Here is a 12,703-nt window from a genome sequence, read left to right as displayed (position 1 = left end):
CGGGGGAGTGGCAGCTGTCGCCCACAGCTTTTCAGATAATTGTGGATCGGTGGGGGATGCCGGCCATGGACCTATTAGCGGACAGGTCCAATGCTCAAGTACCCAGATATTTCAGCCGCAGGCGGGATCCTCGAGCTCAGGGGATCGATGCCCTGTTAAAGCTGTGGCCTCAGGGGATCCTGCTATACGCCTTTCCTCCGTGGCCGCTGCTGGGCGCCATCATACACAGCGTTCAGCGGCACAGAGGCCTAGTTCTTCTAGTGGCCCCGGACTGGCCAAGAAGACCCTGGTACGCAGACATGAGAAGACTACTGGCAGGGGAGCCTCTACCTCTGCCTCCATACAGGGACCTGCTACGGCAAGGCCCCATCCTCCACGAGGATCCAGCTCAATTCTCTCTTACGGTCTGGCAATTGAGAGGGCTAGACTGAAGAAAAGAGGATACTCGGAGCCGGTGATAGATACACTTCTCCGAGCACGCAAGTTCTCCACATCACTAACATGTATCGGGATCTGGAAAGTTTTTGAAGCCTTGTGTGACTCTCACAGCACCAATTCGCATACCGCTAAGATTCCTATCATTTTGGACTTCCTACAAGATGGACTTCAGAAGGGTCTGTCCCTCAGCTCCATCAAGGTTCAGGTAGCAGTGCTGTCTTGCTACGGTCCCAGGAGAGACGGCAACACCATTGCCAAACACCCAGACGTTTCACATTTCCTGAAAGGAATCAAACAAATTCGCCCGCCACTGAAGTGGCCAGTGCCCTTATGGAACCTCAACCTAGTATTGGAATTTCTAGCGGGATCAGCCTTCAGGCCCCTTCAAGGCCTGTCTCTCCGTTTGTTGACCTTGAAGATGGTGTTCTTGCTGGCTGTGTGTTCAGCACGCTGCATCTCAGAGCTACAAGCGCTGTCCTGCCGTGATCCGTTTCTCAAAATTACTCCAGAGGCTATCCATCTTCGCACAGTTCCATCTTTTCTACCTAAAGTGGTCTCACACTTTCATCTCAACCAAACCATATCCTTGCCTACCATGGAAGGTCTGAAGAAGTCAGAAGAAGGTCGAATGCTACGTCATCTCGACATCGGCAGACTGCTATCCAGATACCTGGAAAAGTCTGAAGCAGTACGAAAGACGGACCATCTGTTCGTCCTGCACAGCGGGCAGAAGCAAGGGGAAGCGGCCTCACGGCCAACCATCGCCCGCTGGATTAAAGACGTTATCAAGGCAGCCTACGTAGAGGCAGGAAAACCACCACCTCTACAGGTCAAGGCTCATTCTACCAGAGTGCAATCGGCCTCTTGGGCAGAAACTAAGCTGCTGTCGCCTGCAGAGATTATGTAAAGCGGCGACATGGTCCTCCCTCCATACCTTCTCCAGATTCTATCGTCTGGATGTCCAGGCCAGGGAGGACACAGCATTTGCGAGGACAATCCTACACGGTCCTCGGGCAGCCTCCCGCCCAGTCCGGGAGTAGCTTTTGTACATCCCATTTGTTTTGAGTCCATCTGCTACACGCTAGGAAATGTAGAGATTACTTACCTGATAATCTCCTTTTCCTTAGTGTATGCAGATGGACTCAGCATCCCGACCGGCTGCCGGTATACATGGGGATTCGCTGACTCACGGTAAGCCATGTTTGCTTCTATAGGGCTTCCACCCTACCGGGTGTCAACACTTTCCGGTTGAGAACACTGGTGGTCTCCAGCTACCATCAAATTGGTCAGGGTAATCCTGTTCATTTAATCGATCGGTCAGTCACACATATATCCATAAAAGCTTTTGCAAGGAAGATTACTGATTTGCTACACTTCCTGTGGGGGTATATGTACCCGTGCTGACGTCAGATCCGTCTCCAACTGCTAGCACGAGCACACTATACCCATTTGTTTTGAGTCCATTTGCATACACTAAGGAAAAGGAGATTATCAGGTAAGTAATCTCTACATTCTGTTTGGTTTTTTGACTGCTGCAGCACACTGAGCCAACGATTTTAAAGTATTATCCACTACGATGCCTAGATCTTTTTCCTGGGTGGTAGTTCCTAACATTATATTACCAGAATCTAAATTTTAATGTATGTACTTTAATTTTAATTGTGTTAATATTGCTTTTTATCTTAAATTATGTTTGTATTCTTGTAAATGGCCTAGATGGACATTTAAATGCCTTAATTGTATGGTATATAAGAACTTTTAAATAAATAAAACAAATAAATAATATGGAACCTAACATCGTGTAACTACAGGATAAGAACATAAGAAAATGCCATACTGGGTCAGACCAAGGGTCCATCAAGCCCAGCATCCTGTTTCCAACAGTGGCCAATCCAGGCCATAAGAATCTGGCAAGTACCCAAAAACTAAGTCTATTCCATGTTACCATTGCTAATGGCGGTGGCTATTCTCTAAGTGAACTTAATAGCAGGTAATAGACTTCTCCTCCAAGAACTTATCCAATCTTTTTTTAAACACAGCTATACTAACTGCACTAACCACATCCTCTGGCAACAAATTCCAGAGTTTAATTGTGCGTTGAGTAAAAAAGAACTTTCTCAGATTAGTTTTAAATGTGCCCCATGCTAACTTCATGGAGTGCCCCCTAGTCTTTCTACTATCCGAAAGAGTAAATAACCGATTCACATCTACCCGTTCTAGACCTCTCATGATTTTAAACACCTCTATCATATCCCCCCTCAGTCGTCTCTTCTCCAAGCTGAAAAGTCCTAACCTCTTTAGTCTTTCCTCATAGGGGAGTTGTTCCATTCCCCTTATCATTTTGGTAGCCCTTCTCTGTACCTTCTCCATCGCAATTATATCTTTTTTGAGATGCGGCGACCAGAATTGTACACAGTATTCAAGGTGCGGTCTCACCATGGAGCGATACAGGGGCATTATGACATTTTCCGTTTTATTCACCATTCCCTTTCTAATAACGCCCAACATTCTGTTTGCTATTTTGACTGCCGCAGCACACTGAACCGACGATTTCAATGTGTTATCCACTATGACACCTAGATCTCTTTCTTGGGTTGTAGCACCTAATATGGAACCCAACATTGTGTAATTATAGCATGGGTTATTTTTCCCTATATGCATCACCTTGCACTTATCCACATTAAATTTCATCTGCCATTTGGATACCCAATCTTCCAGTCTTGCAAGGGCCTCCTGTAATGTATCACAATCCGCTTGTGATTTAAGTACTCTTAATAAATTTGCATCGTCTGCAAATTTGATAACCTCACTCATTGTATTCCTTTCCAGATGATTTATATATATATTGAAAAGCACCGGTCCAAGTACAGATCCCTGAGGATCCACTGTTTACCCTTTTCCACTGAGAAAATTGACTATTTATTTAATCCTACTCTCTGTTTCCTTTTAACCAGTTTGTAATCCACAAAAGGACATCGCCTTATATCCCATGACTTTGTCAAATGCTTTCTGAAAATCCAAATACACTATATCTACCGGCTCACCTTTATCCACATGTTTATTAACCCCTTCAAAAAATGAAGCAGATTTGTTAGCAAGACTTCCCTTGGGTAATCCATGTTGACTGTGTTCCATTAAATCATGTCTTTCTATATGCTCTACAATTTTGATCTTGAGAATAGTTTCCACTATATTTCCCGGCACTGAAGTCAGGCTCATTGGTCTATAGTTACCCGAATCGCCCCTAGAGCCCTTTTTAAATATTGGGATTACATTGGCCACCCTCCAGTCTTCAGGTACAATGGAAGATTTTAATGATAGGTTACAAATTTAACTAATAGATCAGAAATTTCATTTTTGAGTTCCTTCAGTACTCTAGGATGCATACCATCCTGTCCAGGTGATTTGCTACTCTTTAGTTTGTCAATCTGGCCTACTACATCTTCCAGGTTCACCATGATTTGATTCAGTTCGTCTGACTCATCACCCTTGTAAACCATCTCCAGAACTGGTATCTCCCCAACATCCTCATTAGTAAACACAGAAGCAAAGAATTCTTTTAGTCTTTTTGCAATGGCCTTATCTTCCCTAAGAGTCCCTTTAACCCCTCGGTCATCTAACTCATGTTAGACTGCATTAACTCAGAGGTGGAAGCAGGGAAGAAAGGTCTCATACTGCCCCTCTATAAGGCTCTTATGAGGGCTCACTTCTGCACCCTCTTGTCTGTCCAGGTTAGGCAGGCACCATTCCTATACAAGCTCACACCTTATCCTATCAGATATGATTTCTCTTCTGTAGCCCTTGCTAGGACCTTGCAATCCACCATCATTACAGGTTCAGCTTGCTTACAGTTTAAGCTCTCCTTAGTTTGGTATAGAAGAAAGCAGATGTTATTTAATCCACTCATCCTTCTCTGTAACTTTCTACTACTATTCCTACTCCTGACTTCTGTAGTGCCACTCAGTGTATGCAGCTCATTTATAATCCACAGTACAATGGCAGACATATGAATACATAACCAAAAATAATATAGAGGGATTGCGAGGTAGAATTATTTTTCAAGTCCTAATTTGCTTTTCTGAGACCTGGTATTCTGGAAGTTTATGTCATTCCATAGGCATTTTTGAAATGTCTGTTGTGTCTTTTTTGTGTGTTGTCTGCATGGGATCCCAGAGTTTCAGGCCAGCAGTTGATAATACTCTCTCTCTCTGCTTTATGTCAGCTGAGAATTTTATAGTGGGGATTGCTAAGTGGCCTTTGTTTTGTGATCTGAGAGTTCAGGGGAGGGAGGTGGTGGGGATTGTGTGGTTTAAATGTTACAGTTGTATGCATTAGTGTTACTGAATAGAATCGTTAGAAGTTTATAATATTTTCTTGATTGTATTGGGAGCTAATGCAGAGCCATCAGAGTACGAGTGATGTGGTCGTATTTCCTTGCTTCCGATAGTGGCGTTGCTGCGGCATTTTGTAGTAGTTGAAGTGGCTTTATGTGACTTGCCGGAAGACCTAGAAGTAAGGAGCTGCAGTAGTAGAACTTTGAGAATATTAGTGTTTGTAGTACATTTCTGAAATCCGTTGTGGTTAGTAATGGCTTCAGTCAGCTCAGAATCCACAACTTCTTGTAACCTGATTTAATCAGTTTACTTCGACAGGAACCGTGCCTTCTAACATTCAGAAAAAGGCTTAAGACGTAGTTTAATCAAGCCTTTCCAGACCCCAACTGAATCTCAAATCAACGACAAACATAGTCAGACATTCCTAGAACATTGTAAATAATTGCTCTGTTAAATTCCTTTAGCCTTTCCTTCTTCACCTAGTTTTTGAACATCCTTGTTTTATTGTAACTTCATAGTTTCTCTTCACCAGTTACTGTTTTATTTTATTTTCATTTTGTACCCCCTGTTAAATGTAAACCAGCACAATGTGATTCCTACCTTGATTGTCAGTATAGAAAAACACTAAATAAATAAATACTAATATGCATTTTCATTCTTAAATTTTGGTCGATTTGAACACCTATATCATTTACTTGAGTTGATGGGATTATTTGCCAGTTTCCCAGATCTACACCTGGTGGTATGGATTTAGGTGGATTTCGACTCAGCCAAATTATTTCTGTTTTTTTGGTGTTCAACGAGAGTTTAAGTTGCACTAATTTATCTTTTATTGTAATCAGTAAGGCTACGAGTGGGATAATCGGGGATAAGATTTAAAAGCAACCTCAATAAGGTGGTTCTTTTTAGGCTGGATTTGAATAAGGCAAGATAGAGAGCAGGATGCCCCAAGACAGAACATCTGTTCCAGGTGTATGACGCAGCGAGGTGGAAAGCACAGATAAGAGCGATTTGCCAGAGGAGTGAAGTTCATGAGGAGGGCTGTAGAGAGAAGTAAAATGGGTGGCAGAGAGGAGCTGCAGAGTGAGAAGCTTGAGCTGTCGATGGAAGCAGATGTAGTGACTTGTGAAGCAGGGTTATATGGGTGAGGGGACACTGATGGAAGGTAAATCACACAGCTGAATTGTTGGATAGAACTAAGAATACGTGACCGATGTTTACAATCTTTAGCATAAAAAGTTAGATATTAGACCCGTATGACTTAAGGGAATGGGTGTCTTCCTTTCAGCCCGGCGATCTTAATCATCCTCTCACCACAGACACCTGCAGAAACGTTTTCAGGGCCATAGCAAAAACAACAGGAATTGTACAAAATCAAAATCATAGAAATAGTTACGAAAATGCTCCCTCTTGATATTTCTCCTGCTGAGATATTCTTGGCCAGCTGAACAGATAATCTTCCAAAAATTGCCGAGCAGAATTTTCTGTTGAACCTAGGGGCCTAGATTTTTGGCTGAAAATTCTCCTAAAGTGAAATATGGCAGCCTAGATTTGGGCCACTCAGCCTAAATTCAGCAGGCTCTGTCCTTCCCTAAGCCAGTGATCCCTCTGCACCGATATCAAAGAAAAAGGAAATCTCCCTGCAGCCCCAGGATCCTGCCCAGCCTGGTGATTCCCCTCCCAGCCATTCCAGTATCAGATAAGAGACCTCCCGCGAGGATTCCCAAGCTGAACTGGCATCTCTCGTCTTATCGGCCCTGCGCCCACCGCACCTCTAGCATCAGAGCAATGAAGGACGCCAGGACAGTAAGAGGCAAGAGCGAGTCCTCCTGCCGGTTCAGCTTTGGGAGGATTCTGGGGAGCAGGCGGGGGATGGCTGAGCTGTGGGGGCATTTCTCTTATTTTGGGACAAATGGGCTCACACCTACATCTAGATGAGCTGTCTTTGCATCTAATTTTGGCCGAATACATTTGGCACCTAAAATTTCTCCCTCAACTTAAATCCACTTACTGCTTCCCTCTCATTTTTAGCCACCTAAATGTAGGTACCTCATGGATTTAGTTCCCTAAATGTATGTGTCGAGGCGGGGATAGGGGATTTAACTTTGAGGGCTCCATCTCTAGGTGTTTAAACCCCACTGATGATCCTCCTCATACAGGACAGCGTTCAAAGCAACCTAGCACACAGCAGGAGGTGGAAGGCAAGATCACCAGTCCAATGGAGAAATGAAAAAGATATGGCAAGGAATTTAATGTCCAGGCTGTTGCGGTCCTGCCAGCGAGGCCTCTTGTGGCCAGTCGGGCTGCTGACGCTGCTCCCCCCGATGCGGCAACGGAGCCGCGTTTTCTTGGCCTGCGCGGCAGGGCCGACTGCCGGGAGTCCTCTCTCGCAGCTGGGACTGCCGCTGCCGTTCCCGGGGTCCTCGGGACGATGGGGAGTCGTCCTCATCGTTGCCGGGGCCTTCAGCCGGCAGCGAGGCCGTCCCTGCCGGTGCCTGCAGCCCTTCTTCTCTCCTTGCCTGGTTTCTTCGCAGCAGGAAGCCGCTCCAGCTACCTGCCTTTCCGCCAGCTTTGGGGCAGGGCTGCTCCGCTGCCTGCCTCGATCCTTGGGCCTTCCTCATGGTTGGGAGCGCCACCGACGGATCCTGCCTCTCTTCATCCAGCTTCCTAAGGCGCGGACACACGCCTCTCTCCTCCTCTTCAAGGGCCTGCCAGGTGTGGCCCCCCTGCTGACCCCTCCTGGGCGTTGTCCTCTTCAGCCCTACAAAAAGGCTCAGCGTCCATTCCAGCTTGGCCTTCGCAAGGAGTTGGTCACTCCTGGGATCCTGCTGTCCTTCGCTCCAGGAGTCGTCCTTGTTCCAGCATTTCTTCAAGGTCCTGTGTTTCCTGTTCTTTGTTGGAGCTCCTCGTCTTGTCTTCTTGTCTATGTTCTAGTCCTGATGTTCACCTGCTGTTCCAAATGTCCATGTGCCAGCCCTAAGGTCTGTCTCCTGATCCAGTATCTGTGTTCCAGTCCAGATGTTTGTTCCTGATATCCGTGATCCAGCCTGATGTTGCTTCTCCTGATCCTGAAGTCCGTGAGTCTGTCTTACTGTCCTGAACCCCTGGTTCCTCATACCACGCTTCCTGGTGTGCCATGTCGTGGTCCGCGACCAGCCCCATGGGCGGGCTGTGTAGTGCGCCTCATGGTACGATGCCTGCCTCTCTTCTGCATCACTAGCCTCCAGGAGACTTCTGTTTCTGTACTTGTCCCTGGTCTACGGAGTCCCTAGTGCTTGCTCCGTCCGTGCCAAAGTCTCTGCCAGAACCTGTACCATCAGCGTGGTCCGCGACCAGCCACTGGCGGCTGAGTAGGGCGCGCCTCGGTGCAGGCCTCTACAGTTTCTGAGACATCATTCATTGCTCCATTTCTCATCTAGAGGCTCCTCGAGTCCAGCGTGGTCCGTGACCAGTCCCGCGGGTGGACTGTGTAGGGCGCGCTGCGTCGCAGTCTCACCCCAGTGCTTTACCTGAACCTTCTGATTACCTTGAGCCTTGCCTGAATCTTCTGATTACTTTGTACCTTGTTCCTGAGTCTTCTGTACGCTTGGTACCTCGTGGCAAGCCATGTCGTGGTCTGCGACCAGCCCCACGGGTGGGCTGAGTAGGGCGCTTCATGATGCAAGCCAAGTACCTCGTTCCTGAGTCTACGTCTGTGCCTTAGTCTACGTCTGTGCATCCCTCGTCCCCGAGTCTCGTCTGAATCTCCATGTTCCGGTCTCCGCTGCCCTGGCCTCCATCCGGCCTGCCGCTTTTTGCCGTACCCTGCGGCAGGTCCGAAAGGGCTTGGAACGGTCGGAGGACTGTTCATAAGACCACCATTGCGTTGTTGGTCTTCCGAAGCGTGCAGGTCCGGAGGAGGGTCAGTATCTCCAGTCTTCAGTCCAGCCTCACTCCTGTCCAGCCCATGCTTGGACATGCCTCGCCTGCCGCGGCACCTCTTCAGAGTTCCTCGGAGGTCGAGCCATGGCCCAAGAACACACACCTCTTGGTAAGCGGGACAGATCTCCTAGCGCTCCCCAACACAGGCAATTTGAAGCATTTAATGATTGCAATAAAGTTTGAATGAACAGCATTAGCAATCTAGCTGCATATTTTGCCTTAATGCAAAGGGGGTGTAGCCATGGGTGAGGGGAATGTGGACAAGTAAAGTATACATGAGTATTTCATTTTGGCTTGCGTAAACTGGATCTTGACTAGAGGGATAGAGTGGATGTCCTCCTGACAGCCCTTCCAGATCCAGCTTTCTATGAATCTTTTTTCAAGCAATGTTTCCACCAAAGGGAAGATGCGCTCACTATGTATCAGGCCCAGATTTAGGTAACGTAGGCAACTGCCTCCGGCATCAAACTTTCTTAGGCACCAGAGTGCTGGCTCCAGCCTCCGTGGTCTCATCTGGGTGAGCTGCTGTCCTGGCACCACAGGTCCTGTAAGTGACACCGACCCTACAGCAGCAGCACCTTCATCAGGGAACGAGCGTGGAGCCTGCAAATCCTCGTGTACTGACAGGCCCTGCAGCGTCCCTGCTTCTCCTCCTGCACAGACTTCCAGTTATGCTGAAACCTGTATGAGTTCGAGATCACCACAGGGCCTATCTGCACACAAGGGTTTTCAGCGCCCATGCTGAGGTTCCCTGATAGAGATGCTGAGCTACTGGGGCCACGCATTAGGACCAGTGGCAGTGGTGATGGGGGAGTTGGGAGGTGGGAGAGGGGAAGATCTGGGAGGAGGCAATGGCAATTTCTCTGTTCGTACCCGGATCAGTCCAGACTGCTGGGCTTTGCCTCCCCTCCAGCAGATGGAGACAGAGAAAAACTTGGACGGCGCCCCCTCTTAATCTAGTGTGCCACCTGCGTCTCTTCAGTATTTCTCTGTCTCCAGGAGATGGAGGTGGTACAGAACCTGCGGTACTGAACTAATCTTGAAGTTAAAGGATAGTTAGCCAGTTTGCAGGATAGGATCAAGCAGGATAACAAGGGAAACTTTCCTACAGCTGAACTACTTGTAGTGCTGGTCCTTCCAGGGGGTAGGCAGGTCCTGATGGGACCATCCCCCCTGCTTGTAGGTATCTCCGGAGCTGGGGTTGGACACCCTGCCTGCTTCCTTATTCTAGTGAGAGGCCTGGGGTGATTACCGGTGGTCCGGTCCCTCCTCCCGCGCACCGGCTCCAGGGAAGGAATCCCTCTGGATGAGTGGCCTTTTAAAAAAAAAAAAAAACTGAAAAGCCGTGCAACTACCCTTTTCTCGATAGCGGTATTTTTATCTTGCTGTTGCGCCTTCAGCTCTCCATGTCCACTCACTCTTTAGGGCTTGCTTGGCGCTGTTCACCCGTGCCCGCGCACTTCTCCCCTCTCCGGCATGCCGCGTGCGTCTCGATGCACCGCCGGCTGGGAGCCAGCTTCGCGGCTCTCCCAAGCAGGTCTGTGTTCCCGGTGCCTCCTCCACGGCTAAGTCCCATGGAGTGGGCAAGAAGCCGACCTTGCAGGAGATCAGGCTGACCCTTTCCCGCTGAGCGGGGGAACGGCAGCCATTTTGGAGACTTTTGCTGCCACGTCAGCTTGATTAGCAGGGAGAGCGGATCTCCCACCACAAATTTTCCCCCCAGATTTGAATTCTGGGAGCCTCCAGGACTCATTTCAGGATTTCCCTGATGACGACCTTGTTCTCCCAGTGGCAGATCCCAGGGGCCAACCTGCCTTTGAAGCGCAGACTTTGTGCTGCTGATGCACAAAACCTATTTAGCGAGCAGGTCACAGCCAGGTGAGACAGGAGCATACAGACTGCCTGAAGACCCGCCTCTCCAGAAGGTCCCCAGGCAGTTGGAACCGCAGGGGGCTGTTCGGATTCGGAAGATCCAGGGTCCCGGGATCTTCCTTTTGGAGACCAAGGGGGCTCGGACCTGCAGGAGCACGTAAGCCTAATTCTCCCCACTGGGATGGATCAGGACGAAGAACCAGAGAAATCCGTTCCGGTGAAGGATGATGACCCGAGGGTTGTTCGTTTATTTCAGAGAGATGACCCGCTGATCCCACATGTCCTTGCTCCCTCAGGATGTCCCGGGCCATGACATGGTGGATCCTATTGTGGCCATATTGCGTAGTCTAGCTAGGACATTTCCTTTTCACCCTATGCTCTAACAGCTGATGATCCAGAAATGGGACACTCTGGAGTCGGGCCTGCGAGTGGGGAAAGCGACAAGCTCTATCCACTGCCTGAGGAGTCCCTGGAGATCTTGAAGGTTCCTGAAGTGGATGCTTTGGTGTCGGCTGTAACCAAAAGAACAACTATTCTGTGGCTGGAGCAGTGGCCCTTAAAGATCTCCAGGACAGGAAACCCGAAGTCCACCTCAAGAGAATCTTTGAGGTGTCGGCACTAGGGGTGAGGGCTACTGTCTGTAGCAGTCTCATGCAGCGAGCAAGCCTGAGGTGGGTTCAGCAACTTCTCATTTCTAGAGACCTTTCTCCTCAGGAGTCGGAGCAGGCAGAGCGCTTGGAGGCGGCAATAGTGTTTGGCACAGATGCCTTGTATGACCTCCTCCATACCTCGCCCAAGACTATAGTGTCCGCAGTTTCGGTCCGCATGCTCTTGTGGCTGCATAACTGGTCGGTTGATGTTTCCTCTGTCTCAGCTGGGGGTTGCTCTCCTTTAAGGGAAAATTCCTGTTTCAGGATAATTTGGAGCAGCTGATAATGTCTTTAGGGGAGAATAAGGTGCATAAGCTTCACGAGGACAAGCCTAGAGGGACTAGAAGTTTCTTCCCTCCCCGGACTCGCTTTTGGGGTCAAAGACATTTTTGACAGAGCAGGGCACCTCCCCAGGGACAGCGGCAAACATCAGGTGTTAGCACCGCCGGCCGCGACAAGCCGCGATCGGGACCGGGTGTCATGGCCGCAGCAGACTGCGACTGAAGCCGGGCCGGCGGGTGCGAAAAGAATAGCTTACCCGGGACACCGGGTATTGTCAAGGGTTCCTGCGGGGGCAGGCAGCCCCTTCCTCTTCTTTCTAGCGGCCGCCGCCATTGCTGAGATCAGCAGCGTGGCTCCACGGCGATCTGGCTCCTCCTCCTCTGCTCCTAGGAGCCACGTGCATGGCTGATGGGTATTCTTACAGGAGCCATGACAGGAAGTGTCATGGCTCCCCCAGAGACTCCTCTCCTGGCTTCCTGTACTTAAGGCAAGGGCTGAGCATTCAGTCCTTGCCTTGGTATTGAGGTTCCTGCCTGAGTGTGTTCCTGTGTTCCTGGTTCTTCGTTCTTCATCCCGTTCTGCTCCCCTGCTCCGTGGATTGATTCTTGGCTTCTGACTTCTGGACTGGTGGACGTGTCTTCTCCTGGTTTGATCCTGCTACGGCGTTGGACCCTTCTCCTTGCTTGATCCTGGTACGGCTTTGGACCCTTCTCCTGCTTAGACCCTGGACTGGACTCGGACCCCGCCTGTGTATCGAACCTCGGACCGGCTTTGGACTCTTCTACGACTCCGTCCTCAGACTGCTACGACCTGCTGGAGGCGCCAGCCATCTGGAACCCACGACCTGCAGGAGGCGCCTGCATCCAGACCTTTCTACAGTCTTCAGAGGAGTCGCCTAAGTCCCAGCAGCCGGACCTGTACAGGCTCCTCCTGGGGGGGTTGCATGCTTCCAGGGTGAATTCTTCAATCAAGCCTCTCCGATCCAATCGGTCTCACCTTTCGACGGTAGATATCTACCTCGAAACAGGGGTCCACTTTCATAACATCAAGGAGATCTCATTCCTTGTTCTATTCCTATCGAGGGCACAAACCAGCACATGACGGAGTCAACCAAGGCTCTTCTGGACCCAAATTCTCTCAATGAGATAAGGCTGACTCCTTCCTCTGTTCCAATCATCGGAGTACGGCTGTCCCTGTTTTACAAGG

The 12,703-nt window shown here is 49.2% G+C and overlaps 1 pseudogene; it reads left to right on the top strand.

Moving 5' to 3' along the window:
• The window catches only part of LOC115081317, an 89,066-nt pseudogene that overhangs the window by 43,484 nt on the left and 32,879 nt on the right, over positions 1-12,703 (top strand).

The sequence above is a fragment of the Rhinatrema bivittatum genome, unplaced genomic scaffold, assembly GCF_901001135.1.
Source record: "Rhinatrema bivittatum unplaced genomic scaffold, aRhiBiv1.1, whole genome shotgun sequence".
Lineage (NCBI taxonomy): Eukaryota > Metazoa > Chordata > Amphibia > Gymnophiona > Rhinatrematidae > Rhinatrema > Rhinatrema bivittatum.
Note: the sequence above shows the minus strand (reverse complement) of the source record. Positions and strands in the feature narration are given on the sequence as shown.